Source organism: Lithobates pipiens, unplaced genomic scaffold (assembly GCF_037356315.1).
Source record: "Lithobates pipiens isolate NorthernLeopardFrog02 unplaced genomic scaffold, aLitPip1_a1.2 Scaffold_101, whole genome shotgun sequence".
Lineage (NCBI taxonomy): Eukaryota > Metazoa > Chordata > Amphibia > Anura > Ranidae > Lithobates > Lithobates pipiens.
In genome coordinates this window covers 735,500-755,756 of record NW_027507688.1, presented here as the reverse complement: position 1 = coordinate 755,756, position 20,257 = coordinate 735,500, and the positions used below count along the sequence as shown (strand labels likewise).

At 46.4% G+C, this 20,257-nt stretch overlaps 1 non-coding gene across 1 annotated transcript; it reads left to right on the top strand.

Moving 5' to 3' along the window:
* Nucleotides 1-466: 466 nt before the first annotated feature.
* TRNAG-UCC (transfer RNA glycine (anticodon UCC)) lies at nucleotides 467-538 on the top strand. Its single transcript has one exon. It is a non-coding gene; the product is annotated as a tRNA-Gly (tRNA).
* Nucleotides 539-20,257: the final 19,719 nt, after the last annotated feature.

The window sequence follows — 20,257 nt, the reverse complement described above, 5'->3', positions numbered from 1 at the left end:
CGGATGGGGGTCTGGTATAGATTTTGGAGGTCATTTTGTTTGCATGGAGTTCCCCCTTTACAGGTGAGTAGAAATTTTTCGAATGTTGTTGAAGTTGTGCTGTGTGAACGGGAAGACACAACAAATATAAAGCAGTATTGTCAGTGGACTGTCTCCACCATCTATTAGGAGCAAGCCTTCCATTCCCAGGTGAGGTGTCCTGTCCCCGCCCCTTCAGGGTTCAGGTTGAAGATGCGGAGGAGGAGCGAGGGAGGAGGAGGAGGGGAACTTCCCTTTTTAGGTGAAGTTCCACATTAAGATGGGGCAGCACAGAGGCTTAGCGGTGAGCCTTGCAGCACTGGGGTCCTCGGTTCAAGACCTGACCAGGACACCATCTGCATGGAGTTTGCATGTTCTCCCTGTGCTTGCGTGGGTTTTCCCCGGGTACTCCGGTTTCCCCCCACACAACAAAAACATGCAACTTTTTGTGTTGGTGGTGCAGTGGTGAGCACAGCTGCTTTCCAAGCAGACGACCCGGGTTCGATTCCCGGCCAACATAATGGCCAAGATTCTCCCCAGAGACTGGAATTATATGTGGAGTGCAGATTAGCGATGGGATAAAATGTAAAGGAATGAAGTGAATGTCGTGGGTTTGTATGGATTTTATTACACACCTTAGAATAGATTTCTTGCAGGTAGGTGTGATTGTTGTGTATTCTCAGTGTCAGCCAGTAGGTGGAGCACTCGGCTACCTTTCAGGTATTTTCTAGGCTCTTCTTCACAACTTTGCTGAAGAAAGGCCGGCTATGTACTATATACAGTGGGGGAAAAAACACCTACCAACCAACAATAACCCTCCCCCCACAGACTGGCTCCACTAGGTGCTCATGTGGTACACAGATTAGTCCTGTCAATGTAAGAAGGTTCTCCTAACGACAACTCGTTATGTGTATAGAAGACGCCTGTCCACAGAATCCCTTCCCTCCAATCCTCACCATCATGGGGAAGACCAAAGAGCTGTCAGAGGACGTCGGGGAGAAGATTGGGGACCTGCACAAGGCTGGAATGGGCTACAAGACCATCAGCAAGAAGCTTGGTGAGATGAAGAAGACAACTGTTGGATCGATTATTCACGAATGGAAGAAATACAAAATAACCATCAATCGCCCTCAATCTGGAGCTCCATGGAAGATTTCACCTTCATGGGGTGAGGATGGTCATGAGAAAAAGTGAGGGATCCGCCCAGAACTACACAGGGGGGAGCTTGTGAATAGGGATGAGCCGAACACCCCCCTGTTCGGTTCGCACCAGAACCTGCGAACAGACCTAAACTTCGTGTGAACTTTAGAACCCTATTAAAGTCTATGGGACTCGAACGTTCACAATCTAAAGTGCTAATTTTAAAAGCTTATATGCAAATTACTGTCATAAAAAGTGTTTGGGGACCCGGGTCCTGCCCCAGGGGACATGGATCAATGCAAAAAAAAGTTTTAAAAACGGCTGTTTTTTCAGGAGCAGTGATTTTAATAATGATTAAAGTGAAACAATAAAAGTGTAATATTCCTTTAAATTTCGTGCCTGGGGGGTGTCTATAGTATGCCTGTGAAGGGGCGCATGTTTCCCGTGCTTAGAACTGTCCCTGCACAAAGTGTCATTTGTGCAGGAAAAAAAGTCTTTTAAAATCACTTGCGGCTATATTGTCGGCTCCCCGTAATACAGAGAACATTCAATGAGTGTTCTCTGTATTAGCCGACAATTCATTCATTCATTGATAAAAAAAAAAAAAGCGCAGGGGTTCCCCTAAATTCAATTACCAGGCCCTTCAGGTCTGACATGGATGAACCCCGTGTCAAATTAAAAAAAAAAATTGACGTGGGGGTCCCCCTAAATATCCATACCAGACCCTTTGGTTCCAGTGACCCCAATTTTGGAGTTATAATTGCTGAGAGTGACCCCAATGTTGGGGGTTATAATTGTTACCAGTGCCCCCAATGTTGGAGTTTTAATTGCTGCCAGTGACCCCAATGTTGGGGGTTATAATTGCTGCCAGTGACCCCAATGTTGTTGGTAATTATTGGTGCCAGTGACCCGAATGTTGGGGGTTATAATTACTACCAGGGACCCCAATGTTGGGGGTTATAATTACTACCAGGGACCCAAATGTTGGGGGTTATAATTGCTGCCAGTGGCCTCAATGTTGTGAGATAAAATTGCTACCACTGACCCCACTGTTGGGGATTATAATTTCTTCCAGAGACCCCAATGTTGGGGGTTATAATTGCTGCCAGTGATCCCAATGTTGGGGGTTATAATTGCCACTAGTGACCCCAATGTTGGGGGTTAAAATTGCTGCCAGTGACCCCAATGTGGGGTGTTATAATATCTGTCAGCGACCCCAATGTTGGAGGTTACAATTGCTGTCAGTGACCCCAATGTTGGGGGTTATTATTGCTGACAGTGACCCCAATGTTGGGGGTTATTATTGCTGACAGTGACCCCAATGTTGGGGGTTGTAATTGCTGCCAGTGAACCCAATTTTGGGGGTTATAATTGCTGCCAGTGACCCCAATGTTGGGGGTTATAATTGCTACCAGTGACCCCAATGTTGTTGGTAATTATTGGTGCCAGTGACCCGAATGTTGGGGGTTATAATTGCTACCAGTGACCCCAAAATTGGTGGTTAGAATTACTTTGTGACCCCAATGTTGAGGGTTGTAATTGCTGCCAGTGACCCCAATGTTGGGGGTTATAATTTCTACCAGTAACCTCAATGTTGGGGGTTGTAACCTCAATGTTGGGGGTTATAATTTCTACCAGTAACCTCAATGTTGGGGGGGGGGGGTATTTTTAACCACTTAAGACCCGTGCTATAGCCGAATGACGGCTACAGCGCGGATCTCCATTGCCGGGTCTACGTCTATTGACGTCGTCCCGTGCACGAGGGGCGCGCGCGGCACGCTCTATGATCGGCGAGTCTATGAGACTCGCCTGATCACTGATCCGAGCAAGGGGTCGATCCCGACCCCTTATCACGTGATCAGCTGTCAGCCAATGACAGCTGATCATGTGATATAACGGAGACGGTAATCGGCTATTATTCCTCCTCGCGCTGACAGCGCGAGGAGAAAAAAAAAGAGCCGATCACCGGCGGCCGTGATCGGGACATTAGTCCCGATCACGGCCTGCCCTGCCAGTGCCCACCTGCCCCCTCATCACTGAACATAATAAAAAAATAAGTGCCCCCCTCAGTGCCACCCTGCAGTGCCCACAGTGCCACCCAGCAGTGCCCACAGTGCCACCCAGCAGTGCCCACAACCTGCCTCAACAAAGGTGCTGCACCCCAGGGCCACATATCCGTGCCCATCAGTGTCATCTACCAGTGCCCATCAGTGCTCAGCAGGGCTGCCCATCAGTGCCACCTATCAGTGCCCATCAGTCTCATCTATCAGTGGTACCTATCAGTGCCCCTTAGTGCCACCCATCCGTGCCATCTTATCTGTGCCCATCGGTGCCGCCTTATCTGTGCCCATCGGTGCCGCCTTATCTGTGCCCATCGGTGCCGCCTTAACTATGCCTCTTCAGCGCACTTCAATGAATGAGAAAAATTACCTGTTTGCAAAATTTTATAACAAACTATTAAACATGATTTTTTTTTTTTTTTTGCATCTTTTTTTGTTTGTTTAGCAAAAAATAAATCTCCCAGCTGTAATTAAATACCACCAAAAGAAATATCTATTTGTGGGAAAAAAATGATAAAAATTTCATTTGGGTACAGTGTTGTATGACCGCGTAATTGTCATTCAAAGTGCATCAGCGCTGAAAATTGGTCTGGGCAGGAGGAGGGGTTTAAGTGCCCAGTAAGCAAGTGGTTAAGTAAATAACAAGGTAGATTGATTTCCAATATTTCATCATAGAATTTGATCAGTGATTGTTTATCATCGTCATGGTGATGGGAATAATTGGTGTCAGTCCCCCCATGATGTGTGGGGTTCCGTGCTCCGGATTTCTGTGGGGGGGGGGTATTGGTTGGTGACCTGAGTGGGGGGTCCTAGCAATACAGACATCCATCTGTGGACTTATAACCCCCAACATTGAGGTCACGGGTGAAAATTGCTACCAATAGGGAATCTAATAAAGGGGGTCCGACCTGCTACTAGCAAGGAGGAAATAATAAAGTGGCCGGTGAGTGTACAGTATATGCAGTATGTGACAAAAGTAAGTACACCCCCTCAGTGACATTTCTTCTCTCTTTTCATGTGACAACACTGAAGAAATGACACTTGTCTACAATGTAAAGTAGTGAGTGTACAGCTTGTATAACAGTGTAAATTTCCTGTCCCCTCAAAATAACTCAACACACAGCCATTCATGTCTAAACTGCTGGCAACAAAAGTCAGTACACCCCTAAGTGAAAATCTCCAGATTGGGCCCAAAGTGTCAATAGACGGCACACACATCCAGTGGCGGGAAATGTAAACAGTGTGACGTCCATCACAGGAGGTGGGACTTCGTTACTGCGGCCTCCCGGCCCGAGAAATTCAAATCCAGCTCCATGACACAGCGGGAAATCGCCGCTCTAAACGACCCAGACACTGGTAAGCTGCCTCTGATGGGCGCTGATATTTAAGTAAGGCTGCAGACACGATGCAAGAGAAAGTCAATAGACTGAGGACACGATGCAAGAGACGGTCAGAGACTGAGGACACGATGCAAGAGACAGAGACTGAGGACACGATGCAAGAGACGGTCAGAGACTGAGGACACGATGCAAGAGACAGAGACTGAGGACACGATGCAAGAGACAGAGACTGAGGACACGATGCAAGAGACGGTCAGAGACTGAGGACACGATGCAAGAGACAGAGACTGAGGACACGATGCAAGAGACAGAGACTGAGGACACAATGCAAGAGACGGTCAGAGACTGAGGACACGATGCAAGAGACGGTCAGAGACTGAGGACACGATGCAAGAGACAGAGACTGAGGACACGATGCAAGAGACGGTCAGAGACTGAGGACACGATGCAAGAGACAGAGACTGAGGACACGATGCAAGAGACAGAGACTGAGGACACAATGCAAGAGACGGTCAGAGACTGAGGACACGATGCAAGAGACAGAGACTGAGGACACGATGCAAGAGACGGTCAGAGACTGAGGACACGATGCAAGAGACAGAGACTGAGGACACGATGCAAGAGACGGTCAGAGAGGACACGATGCAAGAGACGATCAATAGACTGAGGACACGATGCAAGAGATGGTCAATAGACTGAGGACACGATGCAAGAGACGGTCAATAGACTGAGGACACAATGCAAGAGACGGTCAATAGACTGAGGACACGATGCAAGAGACGGTCAATAGACTGAGGACACGATGTAAGAGACGGTCAATAGACTGAGGACACGATGCAAGAGACGGTCAATAGACTGAGGACACGATGCAAGAGACGGTCAATAGACTGAGAACACGATGCAAGAGACGGTCAGAGAGGACACGATACAAGAGACGGTCAGAGAGGACACGATACAAGAGACGGTCAATAGACTGAGGACACGATGCAAGAGACGGTCAATAGACTGAGGACACGATACAAGAGACGGTCAGAGAGGACACGATACAAGAGACGGTCAGAGAGGACACGATACAAGAGACGGTCAGAGACTGCAGACTGCATTTTTCCTGAGCTTTTCTTGCAGTAAAAAGGTGCCAATAATGGGCAACAATAACCTCATATTAATTAATATCCTCAATTTAATAAGTCAAATATAATACAATTGTATATAAAAATAAAGGTTTTCGGTTTTCCACTAAGTGCATCCTGCATTTTCGGTTTCAGCACCCCTAATTTTTCTGAATTATGGAGTGTCCATAATCAGAGCCCGTCGGTGTCGATCGGACGAGGATCTGTTTCTGGCCACTTACAGGACACGGTGTCCCCGCACATGAAAATAAAACACACATCTAGAAACGGTGACACGAGAGATAATTATTTTATTACACGACTACTGAGAGATTCTACATCACTTCCATTAAACAAACTGCATTTCAATATATAGAATTTTTCTCTTTTATTTTTTTATTTTTTTGCTGATAGAAATCCACACTGCGGCACACCCGGGAGATGGCGAGGGGGGCGGGGGCAGGTGGGAGGAGCCTGGCTCACCCGCTAACCCCCCCAGCTGCTCTATGAGGCGCTGACCAGCGCACGCTCCCGCAAAACACTGGACCCTGAAAATGCGGCATTACAAGCTGATCCGTATGATAAGAGGCTGCTGAAAGGAGAACAAAGAAGGAATATCGATCGACACATTTATTGTTCCTAAGTGAACAAATAGATTTTACTAGATCACATCCCCGCTTCTGCTCCCTTACCAGGGCTTCAATTACCATCAATAGAGGGGCCCAGGAGGTGGAAGCAGAAGAGGGACTTTTTTTTTTTTCATTTCTGGGGCGTAGGTGGATAAAGTCAGTGCTGCTGTTCTGCTACACCCCTTTGTAGGCGAGGTTGGGGGGCCTCATCAGGAAGGATATATGGGGCCCCATGATTTCTAAGTGGCCTTGCCTACATATACTTACCTTTCTGGCAGCTTGTTTCTTGAGAAGCCAATAAGTGGTAAAACAAGCCTTTTTTTTGCACATGTTGTCCCTGTCGGTATCTTTTAATGTGAACAAAATAGGTCCACTTGGAGGTGTAACTCTAGCATTGCAGTATAAGGATGCTGAGAGCCTGGGGGGGGATTGGCGTTCCAAAAGAGCCATTTACATGAGGAGCCCGGGCACACTGGCAAAGCTGTGCCCATTAAATGTTGCCATCTCTTGGGGCACCATAGAGGTATAAGGAGACGTTGATGCCCATTGTGGTCTCCTGAGGTTGTAATTTGTGCCGTTCTCCTCCACAGTCACCGAAACAGCGCAGTGAGGAAATGTACGGCCAAACATCTGCTCAGGGTGATGGAGCTCCTGGGGGCCCAGAAACTTCTGTGTGGAACCAGAGAAAGTACAGACACCTTCCTCCGCACCCTCGTCAGACTGGTTCAGGATGGACAGCAGGACACCAGGTACTTTCATACAGAGGTCACCCTCCCAGCCATGCCATTTGATGGACTTTGACTTATTATGGGATTATTTTATAGCTCCCTTCCTTGGAGGGGCCCCTTTTCCTCTGCCCAGGGCAACTCACACATGCCATCAGGGCCGCCGATAAGGGGTACCACCAGGCCTCCTGTAGGGGGCCCAGGAACACAGGAGGGCCCAGAGAATTGGCACGGAGGGCTAGAAGGACAAGTACAGAACGATGCACTGTGTCTGTGTCTCTCCCTCCAGCAGCAGAAAGCTGTTTTCTCTCCTCTCCCTCCTGCCAGCTTTTAGCTGCTGGAGGGAGAGACACAGACACAGTGCATCGTTCTGTAATTGTCCTCCCACCATCCCACCATACTGACCCCCCTCCCTGTGCTGACCACATCTGATTCCCCCATGTACCTCCCCTCCTCCCCCTGCAGACCGCCCCCCCGAATCCAAAGAAAATTCAAAGGGTGCGGGGCCAGGGACACTGGATGTCCTCCTCTTAGGAAATGAGGCAGGGTTTATCTGACTTTCTGCAGCTTCTAATGCCCATTGTGAGAAGCTGACAGTGTGCAGTGACATCAGAGTAAGACATTCCAGTCCATGAGAAGAGCCGCTACAACTGTGCAAGACTGAAGGGGGGGGGGCGGAGGGAGGATTTAAGTGACCACCTCCCCCACCTACAGTCCTGAGTGTATTCCACACATTGTAATAATGATCACCCGTATTGCAGGTTTTACGGACGTCGGATGTTCAGCCTGGTCATGGCTCATCCCAAGTTTGAGGTGCAGATGGAACGTTTGATCCTGTCACATGAGCTCCGCGACCTCATCGCCACTGTGAAGCAGAAAGTATGTGAGCTGTGTGATGTGCCTCATATGCCTCATATTTCAGGTTTTACACCAGGGGTCTCCAAATGTTCTAAAAACAAAGTGCCAGCTTACTGCCCTTCAAATGTGAAGGGGGCCGGACTGTGGCCAATGGGTATAGAAAATGCCCCGGCATCGGAGGGAGTAATCAATGGCACAGGCTTGGTGGTCAGCGGGAGTAAAATAATCATTGGTGTCAGTGAGAGAATTTGTTTCCCATCTCTGGTATCATTGGGAGGGATAGTGCCCACATCCGGCCCACGGGCCGCAGTTTGGAGATCCTTGTTTTACACAAACTTTATAATACATGATATGATGATTATTCCAGGAGCTGAGTGACAGCGTCTCCGAGATCCCGTCCGCTAGAAGCCAGCGTCCTCCTCAGAAGAATAGCGCCACCGTGATGACCCAGGATGTCCAGCAACCAGAGGAAAGGTAAAGTGTGTGTGTGTCTGTGTGTATATATATATATATATATATATACAGTGCCTTGCGAAAGTATTCGGCCCCCTTGAACTTTTCAACCTTTTGCCACATTTCAGGCTTCAAACATAAAGATATAACATTTTAATTTTTTGTGAAGAATCACCAACAAGTGGGACACAATTGTGAAGTGGAATGAAATCTATTGGATATTTTAAACTTTTTTAGCAAATAAAAAACTGAAAAGTGGTGCGTGCAAAATTATTCGGCCCCTTTACTTTCAGTGCAGCAAACTCACTCCAGAAGTTCAGCGAGGATCTCTGAATGATCTAATGTTGTCCTAAATGACTGATGGTGATAAATAGAATCCACCTGTGTGTAATCAAGTCTCTGTATAAATGCCCCTGCTCTGTGATAGTCTCAGGGTTCTGTTGAAAGCGCAGAGAGCATCATGAAGACCAAGGAACACACCAGGCAGGTCCGTAATACTGTTGTGGAGAAGTTTAAAGCTGGATTTGGATACAAAAAGATTTCCCAAGCTTTAAACATCCCAAGGAGCACTGTGCAAGCGATCATTTTGAAATGGAAGGAGTATCAGACCACTGCAAATCTACCAAGACCTGGCCGTCCCTCTAAACTTTCAGCTCAGACAAGGAGAAGACTGATCAGAGATGCAGCCAAAAGGCCCATGATCACTCTGGATGAACTGCAGAGGACTACAGCTGAGGTGGGAGAGTCTGTCCATAGGACAACAATCAGTCGTACACTGCACAAATCTGCCCTTTATGGAAGAGTGGCAAGAAGAAAGACATTTCCAAAAGATATCCATAAAAAGTCTTGTCTAAAGTTTGCCACAAGCCACCTGGGAGACACACCAAACATGTGGAAGAAGGTGCTCTGGTCACATGAAACCAAAATCCAACTTTTTGCCCACAATGCAAAACGATATGTTTGGCGTAAAAGCAACACAGCTCATCACCCTCAACACACCATCCCCACTGTCACACATGGTGGTGGCAGCATCATGGTTTGGGCCTGCTTTTCTTCAGCAGGGACAGGGAAGATGGTTAAAATTGAGGGGAAGATGGATGCAGCCAAATACAGGACCATTCTGGATGAAAACCTGTTGGAGTCTGCAAAAGACCTGAAACTGGGACGGAGACTTATCTTCCAACAAGACAATGATCCCAAACATACAGCAAAATCTACAAAGGAATGGTTCACAAATAAACGTATCCAGGTGTTAGAATGGCCAAGTCAAAGTCCAGACCTGAATCCAATCGAGAATCTGTGGAAAGAGCTGAAAACTGCTGTTCACAAACGCTCTCCATCCAACCTCACTGAGCTCCAGCTGTTTTGCAAGGAAGAATGGGCAAGAATTTCAGTCTCTCGATGTGCAAAACTGATAGAGACATCCCCCAAGCGACTTGCAGCTGTAATCGCAGCAAAATCATTTTGCACGCCCCACTTTTCATTTTTTTATTAGTTAAAAAAGTTTCAAAAATCCAAAAGATTTCGTTCCACTTCACAATTGTGTCCCACTTGTTGGTGATTCTTCACAAAAAATTAAAATTTTATATCTTTATGTTTTGAAGCCTGAAATGTGGCAAAAGGTTGAAAAGTTCAAGGGGGCCGAATACTTTCGCAAGGCACTGTATAGCAGGGAGGAGATTCCCTTGGACACTGCAAAGTTGCTCCATCTTTATAATGGGGTCCTTGGTGTGCAGCCTGCATTGTCCCCGGAGGGAACGCCATGGACAGCCATGGACAGCCATGGACAGCCATGGACAGCTATGGACAGCCATGGACAGCCATGGACAGCCATGGACAGCCATGGGCAGCCATGGACAGCTATGGACAGCCATGGACAGCCATGGACAGCCATGGACAGCTATGGACAGCCATGGACAGCCATGGACAGCTATGGACAGCCATGGGCAGCCATGGACAGCTATGGACAGCCATAGACAGCTATGGACAGCTATGACGTATGAGAACTTGTCCTCTCTCTGGATCCTGAGGATCAGTTTGGAATAAATAAAACATATTTTTTTTTTCTGTAGCATTACCAGACCTGCAGATGTGGAAGCAGAAGCGCAGGAATCCCCGGTCCCTGGAAGGCCGCCGGTCCGGGCAGCGGAAGTGACGGAGCAACTGAAGGAGCTCAGCAAACTTCTCTCCGCTAAGGAATATCAAAGCAAAATGGAGGGAGTGACGCTTCTCCTGGAGCGCTGCAAGAACAACGTGAGGTTTGTCACCTCCAACATCACTCCAGTAAGTGGAGAAGCAGAAAAAAAAGAACGATTTAGAAATAACGATCAATGAGATAAGAGGCTTCTGATCAGTTTAGTTCTGCAGGAGAAACATTATTGGCATCTTGTTATACATTGTAGATCATTTGTTATCCTGTATACACTTACCTCCGTAACCTCTGCTATTGTGTAGCACCCTGCTCTGTAACCTACCTACTCAATAAGCCTTTATTTTATAAAAAAGAAAAATTGTTTCCTGTGACTATAGTTGTGTAATTACTCATTCCTATTCACTTTGCTGAAGAATCTGTTGTAGCATGACCACCAATGAGGTCTGTAGTCAGTGGCGTAACTAGAACCTTCAGGGCCCCGATGCAAGAAACCATGAAGGGCCCCCCCTTTAGGTGCCCTATTGGGGGACTGTCCCTAGGCAGGATTGGGTCCCCACCCCAGAAGAGATGAGGTCCTTTTCTCCAGGGCAGATGAAGTTACTGCCCACAGGTGAGAAGGGGTCCCTGTCCCCAGGGGAGATGGGGGTCCCTGTCCCCACGTGAGAAGGGGCCTCTGTCCCCTGGGGGAGATGGAGGGGGTAAGTAATGGTGTGTGGGGGATGGGGTCCTCTCACTCACCATGACCAAGCTGTAGGCTGCGCACTCATCCATGTTGGCCTGGGGAGAACAGACATCGGACTGAGAGGCAATGCATGGAGCAGGAGAGGGGTACTCTGAGGAGCCGGCCGAGGACACAGGTCATGTGGGGAATTCACAACTAAAGAGCAGCCAGTGCGATAGTCAAGCATGGAGCTCTGCTAGTCACCCTCCACCTCCAGCCACCCGTGTGCATGGTGCACTGGTACCCCTAGCTGCCTATGCTGCTGCCGGCCATATGTAGAGGGGGTTGCATGGGCCCCCTGCATCACATGGCCCAGTTGCGGTCGCAACTGCTGCACCCCCTATAGTTACGTCCCTGTCTCTAGTGGCCAATCACATTCCAATCTGGCTCTTCTTCTGTAATCTTCAAGACATTTCGTATCTTCTCCAAGCCGCTCCATTTAAGAATCTCAGCAATGAAAACTTGGCAGAGGAATCCAACCTTTCCCTAATCTATCCAAATAAAAAAGAATAGATTTGGCTGGAGTTATACTCGAATGCAACGTCCACACCATCGCACTTCCCCACAACAAAACCGCGGATTATTGTTGGAAGGCTGTTGGCTCCAACTTGTCTTGTATACACACGGCCAGGGGTGGACTGACAACTCATGGGGCCCCCAGGCAATAGGAGAAGATTATGGGGCCTCCGGGCAATAGATTATGGGGCCACACAGTATACACACACATACAGTATACACACAGACACACAATATACACACACAGAATACACACACACACCCTGAAAAGGTATTGGAGAGGCGGGGCAGCTATAATCTTGGGATTTTTTTAAAAAAAAACACAGATTTTTACATACTGTCGCTGGTTTTATTGAGGCTGGCAACCCTGATGGGGCCCCTTAGTGGCATGGGGCCCTCGGGCAGAGCCCGAGTGCCCGAATGGTCAGTCCGCCCCTGCACACGGCACACAAATGTTGGCCAACAACTCCGAACGTAGTGGCGTACAAGACGTACGACGAGCTGATAAAAAAGAAGTTCTATAGTCATGTGATCTCTCCATTACGGACGCTAGTTTTACAAGACCTGGCGCTTCCGGCTCATACTTGATTCCGGGCGTGCGTGAACTTTTGTGCGTCAGACTTGTGCGCACACGATCGGAAATTCCCACAACAAAGTTTTGTTGGTGGAAAATTTGAGAACCTGCTAGCCAACATTTGTTGGCAGAAAAAGTCCGACAACAAATGTCCGATGGAGCGTACACACGGTCCGACTTTCAGCCAACAAGCTCACATCCAACATTTCCCATCGGAAAATCCAACCGTGTGTACGAGGCATAAGCCCTTCCCTCATGAAGGCCAAATCCTGCCCCTTGTCAAATGCCAGCACTTTAGTGGGCAGTAGAGCCTCTGGGGCAAGTACTTATCCTCAGCAGGGGGTGGGGCTTATTCTCTTCTTGGGCAGAAGTCCTGGTCTAGGATCCAAGGGATTCTTCAGGGACCGATTTGAAGACCAACACAGGTACCTTTACCATTTATACGAAGCTGCTAAAAACCGCTCTGACCCAAAAGAGGTATATGGGTGTGGAGGCTGAAAGGGTTAATGTTTTCACCCAAGATTCTCACAACTTTCACCCAAGGTTCAAATATTTTCCACATAGGATTCCATTAGAAACGAGTGAATCTTATGTGAAAGTCTTGGGAATTTTAAGAGACAACCTTGACAAATAGACCCCTAGTATGGGGAAGGTGAATTTCCAAGGGTAATGGGGACGCTATAATGGAAGACTCCTATAGAAGGTGTGTAGGAGGAACGTCACAAGCTGATCGCTGGGAGATTATAGGTGGCTGTGGAAATGTTTAGTAAATGAACTTTGTTCCAAATTCACATAACTTCATGAAACCAATTCATATTATACAGGATCCTCGCCAACAACCGTCATTTTATTACATCTTATTTTTATTATATTCACAGATATTTGATGCCTTTAACCCGAGGATGCAGGACGCCAACAAGAAGGTCAATCAGTACGCTCTGGAGTCTGCGGTGGTCATGATCCCGATTCTGAAGGACAGTCTGCACCATGTGTTAGTCCCTATGGTGACTGTCGTCACGGACAACCTGAACTCCAAACACACCGGTATCTACACGGCCGCAGTGACCGTCCTGGACACACTCATGAAACATATAGGTAAATCATTGCTGACTGTATCCGGTACTCTTCCTTCCACATTAGGAGGACCTTCCACCTCCATCCTATATTCATCATTCCTGGCGTTATAGCCGGTAACCTTTATTGGGGTTTTTTCCTTTTCTTGCAAACACTCTTCTCACATTTTTTGGGATGAATAAATTCTCATTGACCTCCAAGGGCATATGAGGAACCTCAGGCCAACATTTCACCTCTGCATTTAGTTCTCAATGGAGTAGTATATGTTGTAACGCCATGACCCCCAAAGACATATGAGGAACCTCAGGCTAGCATTTCACCTCCTAGGTTTAGTCTTCAGTGGAGTAGTGTATGTTGCAGCACCATAACCCCCAAAGACATATGAGGAACCTCAAATGCGGGGCAGGCCAGTATTTCACCCCCAGGCCTAGTCCTCAATGAAGTAGTGTATGTAGCAATTCCATGACCCCCAAAGATATGTGAAGAACCTCAGACCAGCTTTTTACCCCCAGGTCTAGTCCTCAATGGAGTAGTGTGTGTGTGTTGCCACCCCATGACCCCCAAATACATATGAGGAACCTCAAATGCTGGTCAGGCCAGCATTTCAACCCTAGGTCTAGTACTCAATGGAGTAGTGTATGTTGCTACCCCATGAACTCCAAAGACATATGAAGAACCTCAGACCAGCATTTCACCCCCATGACTAGTTCTCAATGGAGTAGTGTATGTAGCAATTCCATGACCTCCAAAGATAAGTGAAGAACATCAGACCAGCTTTTCACCCCCAGGACTAGTCCTTAATGGAGTAGTGTATGTTGCTACCCCATGACCCCCAAAGGTATATTAGGAACCTCAGGTGCGGGGCAGGTTAGCATTCACGCCAAGGTCTAGTCCTCAGCAGGAGTGAAGCAGTGTGAACAGACGGTCAGTTTTTAGACCAAATAAAGAGTTCATTACGTTTCACCCAATACTCCCGAAGGAGAGGGCTGGGGCATAGGACACCCATGGACTTGGCATTTCACCTCTACATTTAGTTCTCAATATAGTATTATATGTTGCAACCCCATGACCCCCAAAGACATATAAGGAACCTCAGGCTAGCATTTCACCTCCTAGGTTTAGTCTTCAGTGGAGTAGTGTATGTTGCAGCACCATAACCCCCAAAGACATATGAGGAACCTCAAATGCAGGTCAGGCCAGTATTTCACCCCCAGGCCTAGTCCTCAATGAAGTAGTGTATGTAGCAATTCCATGACCTCCAAAGATAAGTGAAGAACATCAGACCAGCTTTTTACCCCCACGACTAGTCCTCAATGGAGTAGTGTGTGTGTTGCCACCCCATGACCCCAAAGACATATGAGGAACCTCAAATGCAGGTCAGGCCAGTATTTCACCCACAGATCTAGTTCTCAATGGAGTAGTGTATGCAGCAATTCCATGACCTCCAAAGATAAGTGAAGAACATCAGACCAGCTTTTCACCCCCAGGACTAGTCCTTAATGGAGTAGTGTATGTTGCTACCTCATGACCCCCAAAGTTATATTAGGAACCTCAGGTGCGGGGCAGGTTAGCATTCACGCCAAGATCTAGTCCTCAGTAGGAGTGAAGCGGTGTGAACAGATGGTCAGTTTTTAGACCAAATAAGGAGTTTATTGGATTTCACCCAATACTGCCGAAGGAGAGGGCTGGGGCATAGGACACCCATGGACTTAACTGTCACCAGGAGAGTGGCAAAAAGTACTTACAGCCTTCACAGATTGAGAACCTTTAAGTCAACCCAACATTCTGTGAAATTAGATACTAAATAGTTCAGTGACCGCCTCCTAGGGGAGAGACCACCACACTGCAGTCAGGGGCAAAGCGTCTGTCCAGTTTCTCAGATACCCGGATTGAAGTTGAGTTCTTCCATGGTGCTTTTACCCCTCACTTACCTCACCAAGTCCCAATCCTTGGCCTCTATCCAAACAAATGGTCACTCTACCCAGGCAGCGGGCCTAAGAGGTCCAGCCATCTACATCCTCCCACCCTCCATGATTAGTGCAGCCCCCCACACTCCATGATTAGTGCCGCCCCCCACACCATTCTCGGGGGCACTACCCAGCAGCAGGCAGAAGCAAACGAATACCAGAGAGTTCCAAGAACGACGAACTATCAATCTAGCTCTGGCTGACTACAGCCTAGTAACTCTAATTCTAAATCGATGTTCCTGCTCAGGGCGGGGGGGGGCTGCATTTAGATGACAGTTCAGAGGCTGCGTTTGGATTTTGCGTTGCATTTCTTCGCATGCAGTGGCTCCAATTGAGGGGAATTTGGATTGCAGGCAAAGCAACTCACACAAAGCCTTTCCTTGCCGACCACTGCGGCCTGCATTGGGACGCATGCATTTGTGCAGCGCTGCGTTAGAATGGAGAAGGTTGCGTTTGACTTGAACTCTTCTTCTGCTGTCAGACAGCGTGATGTAGTCGGGGGCGGGGAGAGACGCATTTTTTGGAATGTCGGTCACATGACTGAGAAAAGCGTGAACTCTCAGCTTTCCCTACAAACAGGAAATCTTTATTGACCATCATTTTTACATTACAGACAATCTGTGGCTTCTGCAACCATTCGCCAGCCGCATCCGCTTCCTCAGCGGCCGCGCCATGAGTGACGTGACCGAACGATTGTCAGGTAACTCACCTCAACGCAGGAAGTAGATTGACTGGAAGGCTTAAAGGGGAACCAATGAGGATGGAGACATGGGAGATGCCGTGGCTTTAGAGTTCCATGTTCCTTCATTTTATAGCAAGAAAGGGAAAAGTAAGAACCTTTGTCAGAGTTTTGGTTGTCCGTCTCTGTCAGGGCGACTTCCAGAGACGTGAAGATCGCTGCGTTCCGAATCGGACACGTTTTTCATTATTTGATGAACCCGAATTTCCAAATTACAATAGAAACAAATTTAAACTGATCCGAAATAATGAAACAAAATTCAGCCGAAATTCAAATAGAAAATTAATTAAAATTTTTATTTGAAAACAAGAAAGAATAAAATAGAGAAAAAAAAAAAGAATAGAACAGATTAGAAAAGAATAGAATAGAAAAAACAATAGAATAGCATCAGAATAATAGAATAAAAAAAAAAAAATAGATAGGCTATAATCACCTTCCGAAATTTGAATTTTGAATAGAAAAGAATATAATAGAATAAAATAGAAAGAAAGATAATACAGTCTTTCAAATTTAGAATAGAATAAATTCGAATGCCGATTCAAATTTTCCAAATTCGATCAAATTGAATTCAATTCAACAGAATTCGGAAAATTTAAATCGAAAAGTGAATAAACTAAACAAATTCCAAAAATGAGTGAAGCAAATTTATCAAATTTAACTAGATTCAATTATTTAACAAAACAAAACAATTTTTTTCATTCTGCACATGTCTTTTGATTTCTCCTCACTTCCTGTGACGCCTCTAATCAGGACAGGAAGTGAAGGGAAACCTCTGCAATGGAGACACAGCCAACAATAAAAACCTGCCAGAGGTTCCGACTTTTCTCCACTCTATCCAGATCTTCTCCAGTACCGCGCAGTATTCCAAAGAATTCTCACACAGTCATTTATGGATCGCATGTTTTCATTTTAATGCCTAACAAACATACAACACCATCATACAATACAAACATACAACACCATCATACAATACAAACACACAACACCATCATACAATACAAACACACAACACCATAATACAATACAAACACACAACACCATCATACAATACAATGGAGCCCCCTTCTACTCCATGGCTCTGGGGGGGACTGCTTAGCATCAGCAGGGGTGTAACCACAAATTATGGAGCCTCCTTCTACTCCAGAGCTTTGGGGGCACTGCTTAGCATCAGCAGGGGTGTAACCACAAATTATGGAGCCTCCTTCTACTCCATGGCTCTGGGGGGGACTGCTTAGCATCAGCAGGGGTGGGGCCAGGGGATGTAATTACAAATAATGGGACTCTCTCCTACTCCAAGGATCTAGGGGCACTGCTTAACATCAGCGGGGGTGGAGCCAAGGGTATATAACTATGAAGTATGGCGCCTCGCCTAATCCCGGGCTCTGGTAGGACTGCTCAGCATCAGCAGGGGTTTAACTAGAAATTATGAAGGCCCCTTCTACTTCAGGGATCTTTGAGACACAGCTTAACATCAGCAGGGGTGGGGCCTGCGGTGTAACTATGAATTATGAGGCCCCTTCTACTCCTGGTCCAGGGCTCTGAGGGCACTGCTTAGCATCAGCAGGAGAGTGACTAGGGGCATAACTACAAATTACGGGGCCCCCTTTTACCCCAGGTGCCACATGGGCCACTCTGGCTGTTGGTTATGCCACTGGGTGGAGCTTAATCTCTTCCTGGGCAGAATTCTTCATCTAGAATTCAGGGGGTTCAGCGGGGGATGGGACTGATTTGAAGACTAACACTGGTACTTTCATGGTCTACAAGGTGAGGCACATAGTGCTGTTGCTCTAACAAAAATTTTAGGCCACGTCTGATGGCATTTGCAAGAAGCCCCTGAAGGTAAAAACTGTATTATGTGGCGGGTTCTCACCGCATTATTATTATTAGACATGTGCATTCGTTTTCGTCCGAATGCATTTTCGTCCGAATTTCAGGTATTTTCGTTTTCGTTTTGACAAACGATAACGAAAGTGCAGATTCCGAAAAACGAAAGATCCGACATAAATAAATGCTTTTTTTCGTTTTCGTTGTTACAACAGTTCGATATAGAATAGGAGATTCGAAGTGGCCGTTCGATATAGAATAGGAGATTCGACGTGACTCCATATGTCTATTGAACCTGTGGTCGAATGTGCCTAATTTTCGTTTACCTCTATTAGTCCTATTATATAGAAAAGCTTCGACAGAGAGTAAATATTCGACATAGAGAGAACAGAATCGACAGAGAGAAGCGATACTGGAATTGGGTGGGGGAAGTAAATTAAAAAAAAATAATGATAATATTCGACGGGATCGTTGCACGTTTATAATAATATTCGACGGGATCGTTGCACGTTTATAATAATATTCGACGGGATCGTCGCAACTATACGACACTGCAATCGTACATTTCGGCAATCGAATGCTCCGCCTATAGGCTATATAGTTTAGCAGCTCCATCGAATCTTCTTTATCCATTCGACAGATACCATAAGCCTTCCAAGACAGATTCGACCGTAATTCATGTGGATTTTCGGACGAATGCAATTTTTGCACGAAAAACGAAATAAATAAAAACGAATTTCGGGAGTAACTAAATAAATAAAATTTACAGACGAAAACGAAAAAACGAAACGAAATATTCTAGTCTGCACATGTCTAATTATTATTATTTCTATAATGAACCCCTCAACATTTCTCCATTGCCCCCCCAGGTCTTGTATCCTCTGTCTACCCCCGGAAACCGCAGGCCGTGGAGCGCCACGTTTTGCCCGTTTTGTGGTTCTTCCTGAGTAATATAACCGGGAACGGAGTGCTGCCCGGCCGAAACGGTAACTTCAAGGACGTCATCACCAAACTTACCAATAACTTACACCGAGTGATGGGGCGGAGCCTGGAGGAGCCTGGAGGAGTACGCCTCTGGACAGTCCCAACACGCCACCAAAATGCTGGCCGACATAATTCCAAACAATTTGAACTAATTATAAAAAGGCTGAGTTAATCAGATGAGTCAGAGGAATGACTGATCTCCCCCCTTCTCCTTCCCTCCCTGCCCGCTCTCTTCATAGAGGTTTAGGGAGTTTCAATTAGAGAGAGAGAGTCTGAAGGCAAACAGCTTCTGGTTGTTCTTTATAAATGCTCTGTGACACCACTATTGTGTGTGCGTTGGCTATTAATTGCTTACTTGTAAAATGAAGAATATGGTAAGTAAATTAAGATATATATTTTTTTTTTTTTACCATTAGCAAATCAGTATAAAGACGTATAATTCATACAGAAGTAATACAAAGCAGTGTGCAAAAAAAAAAAAAAAAAAAATCATACATATGAAATAAAATCATTACTGTGAGATACTAAAGTGAGATATAATCACATTACATCGCATATACAAAAAACAAGTCTTGCGCTAAACATACATTTTGCTCATAAAGTGTTAGAAAAAGTCCAATTGTGAAAAAACTCAAAAGACACAAATCCGTGAAATTGCAGATGAATCCAGAAGAGCCCCACCTCGTGCAGATACCTCCCCCACAAGCAGCATAGCCTCTTACCAGAGGGCCTGGACCCTTTATTACAGAGGCTTGATGTAATGGTCTTTGCCGGGGTAATCAGCTGGAGATGTGTCCTCAGATCAAAGTAAGAATTTTCATTGGACAATCGTGGGGCTCCATTCACCCCATGACCTCAATGACGGGTTCCATGGCTTGAATCCAGAACTGCTCAGCTCTTGGCTGGATTGAGGCTTTTCAAGGTCTGAGCAGCAGTAGGGATTGGCGGAGCCGGAAGAGTCTTGTAGAGGGGAGAATTATCGTTTTATCTCTGGAGTTGATCCCTTTTTAATGCCAATATTCTGTTTGCTTTGTTAGCAGCAGCTTGGCATTGCTGAGCCCATCATCTACTAGGACCCCCAGGTCCTCCTCCATCCTACATCCCCCCAGTGGTTCCCCTCCCCCAGTCTATAGATTGCATTCAGATTTTTGCCGCCCAAATGCATTATTTTATATTTTTCTACATTGAACCTCATTTGCCATGTAGTTGCCCCTCCCCCCATTCATTTGTTCAGATCTTCTTGCAAGGTTTCCACTTCCTGCGGAGAAGTTATTGCCCTGCTTAGCTTAGTATTGTCCGCAAATAGAGAGATTGAACTGTTTCCCCCATACCCATCCTCCAGGTCATTTATATACAAATTAAATAGGATTGGTC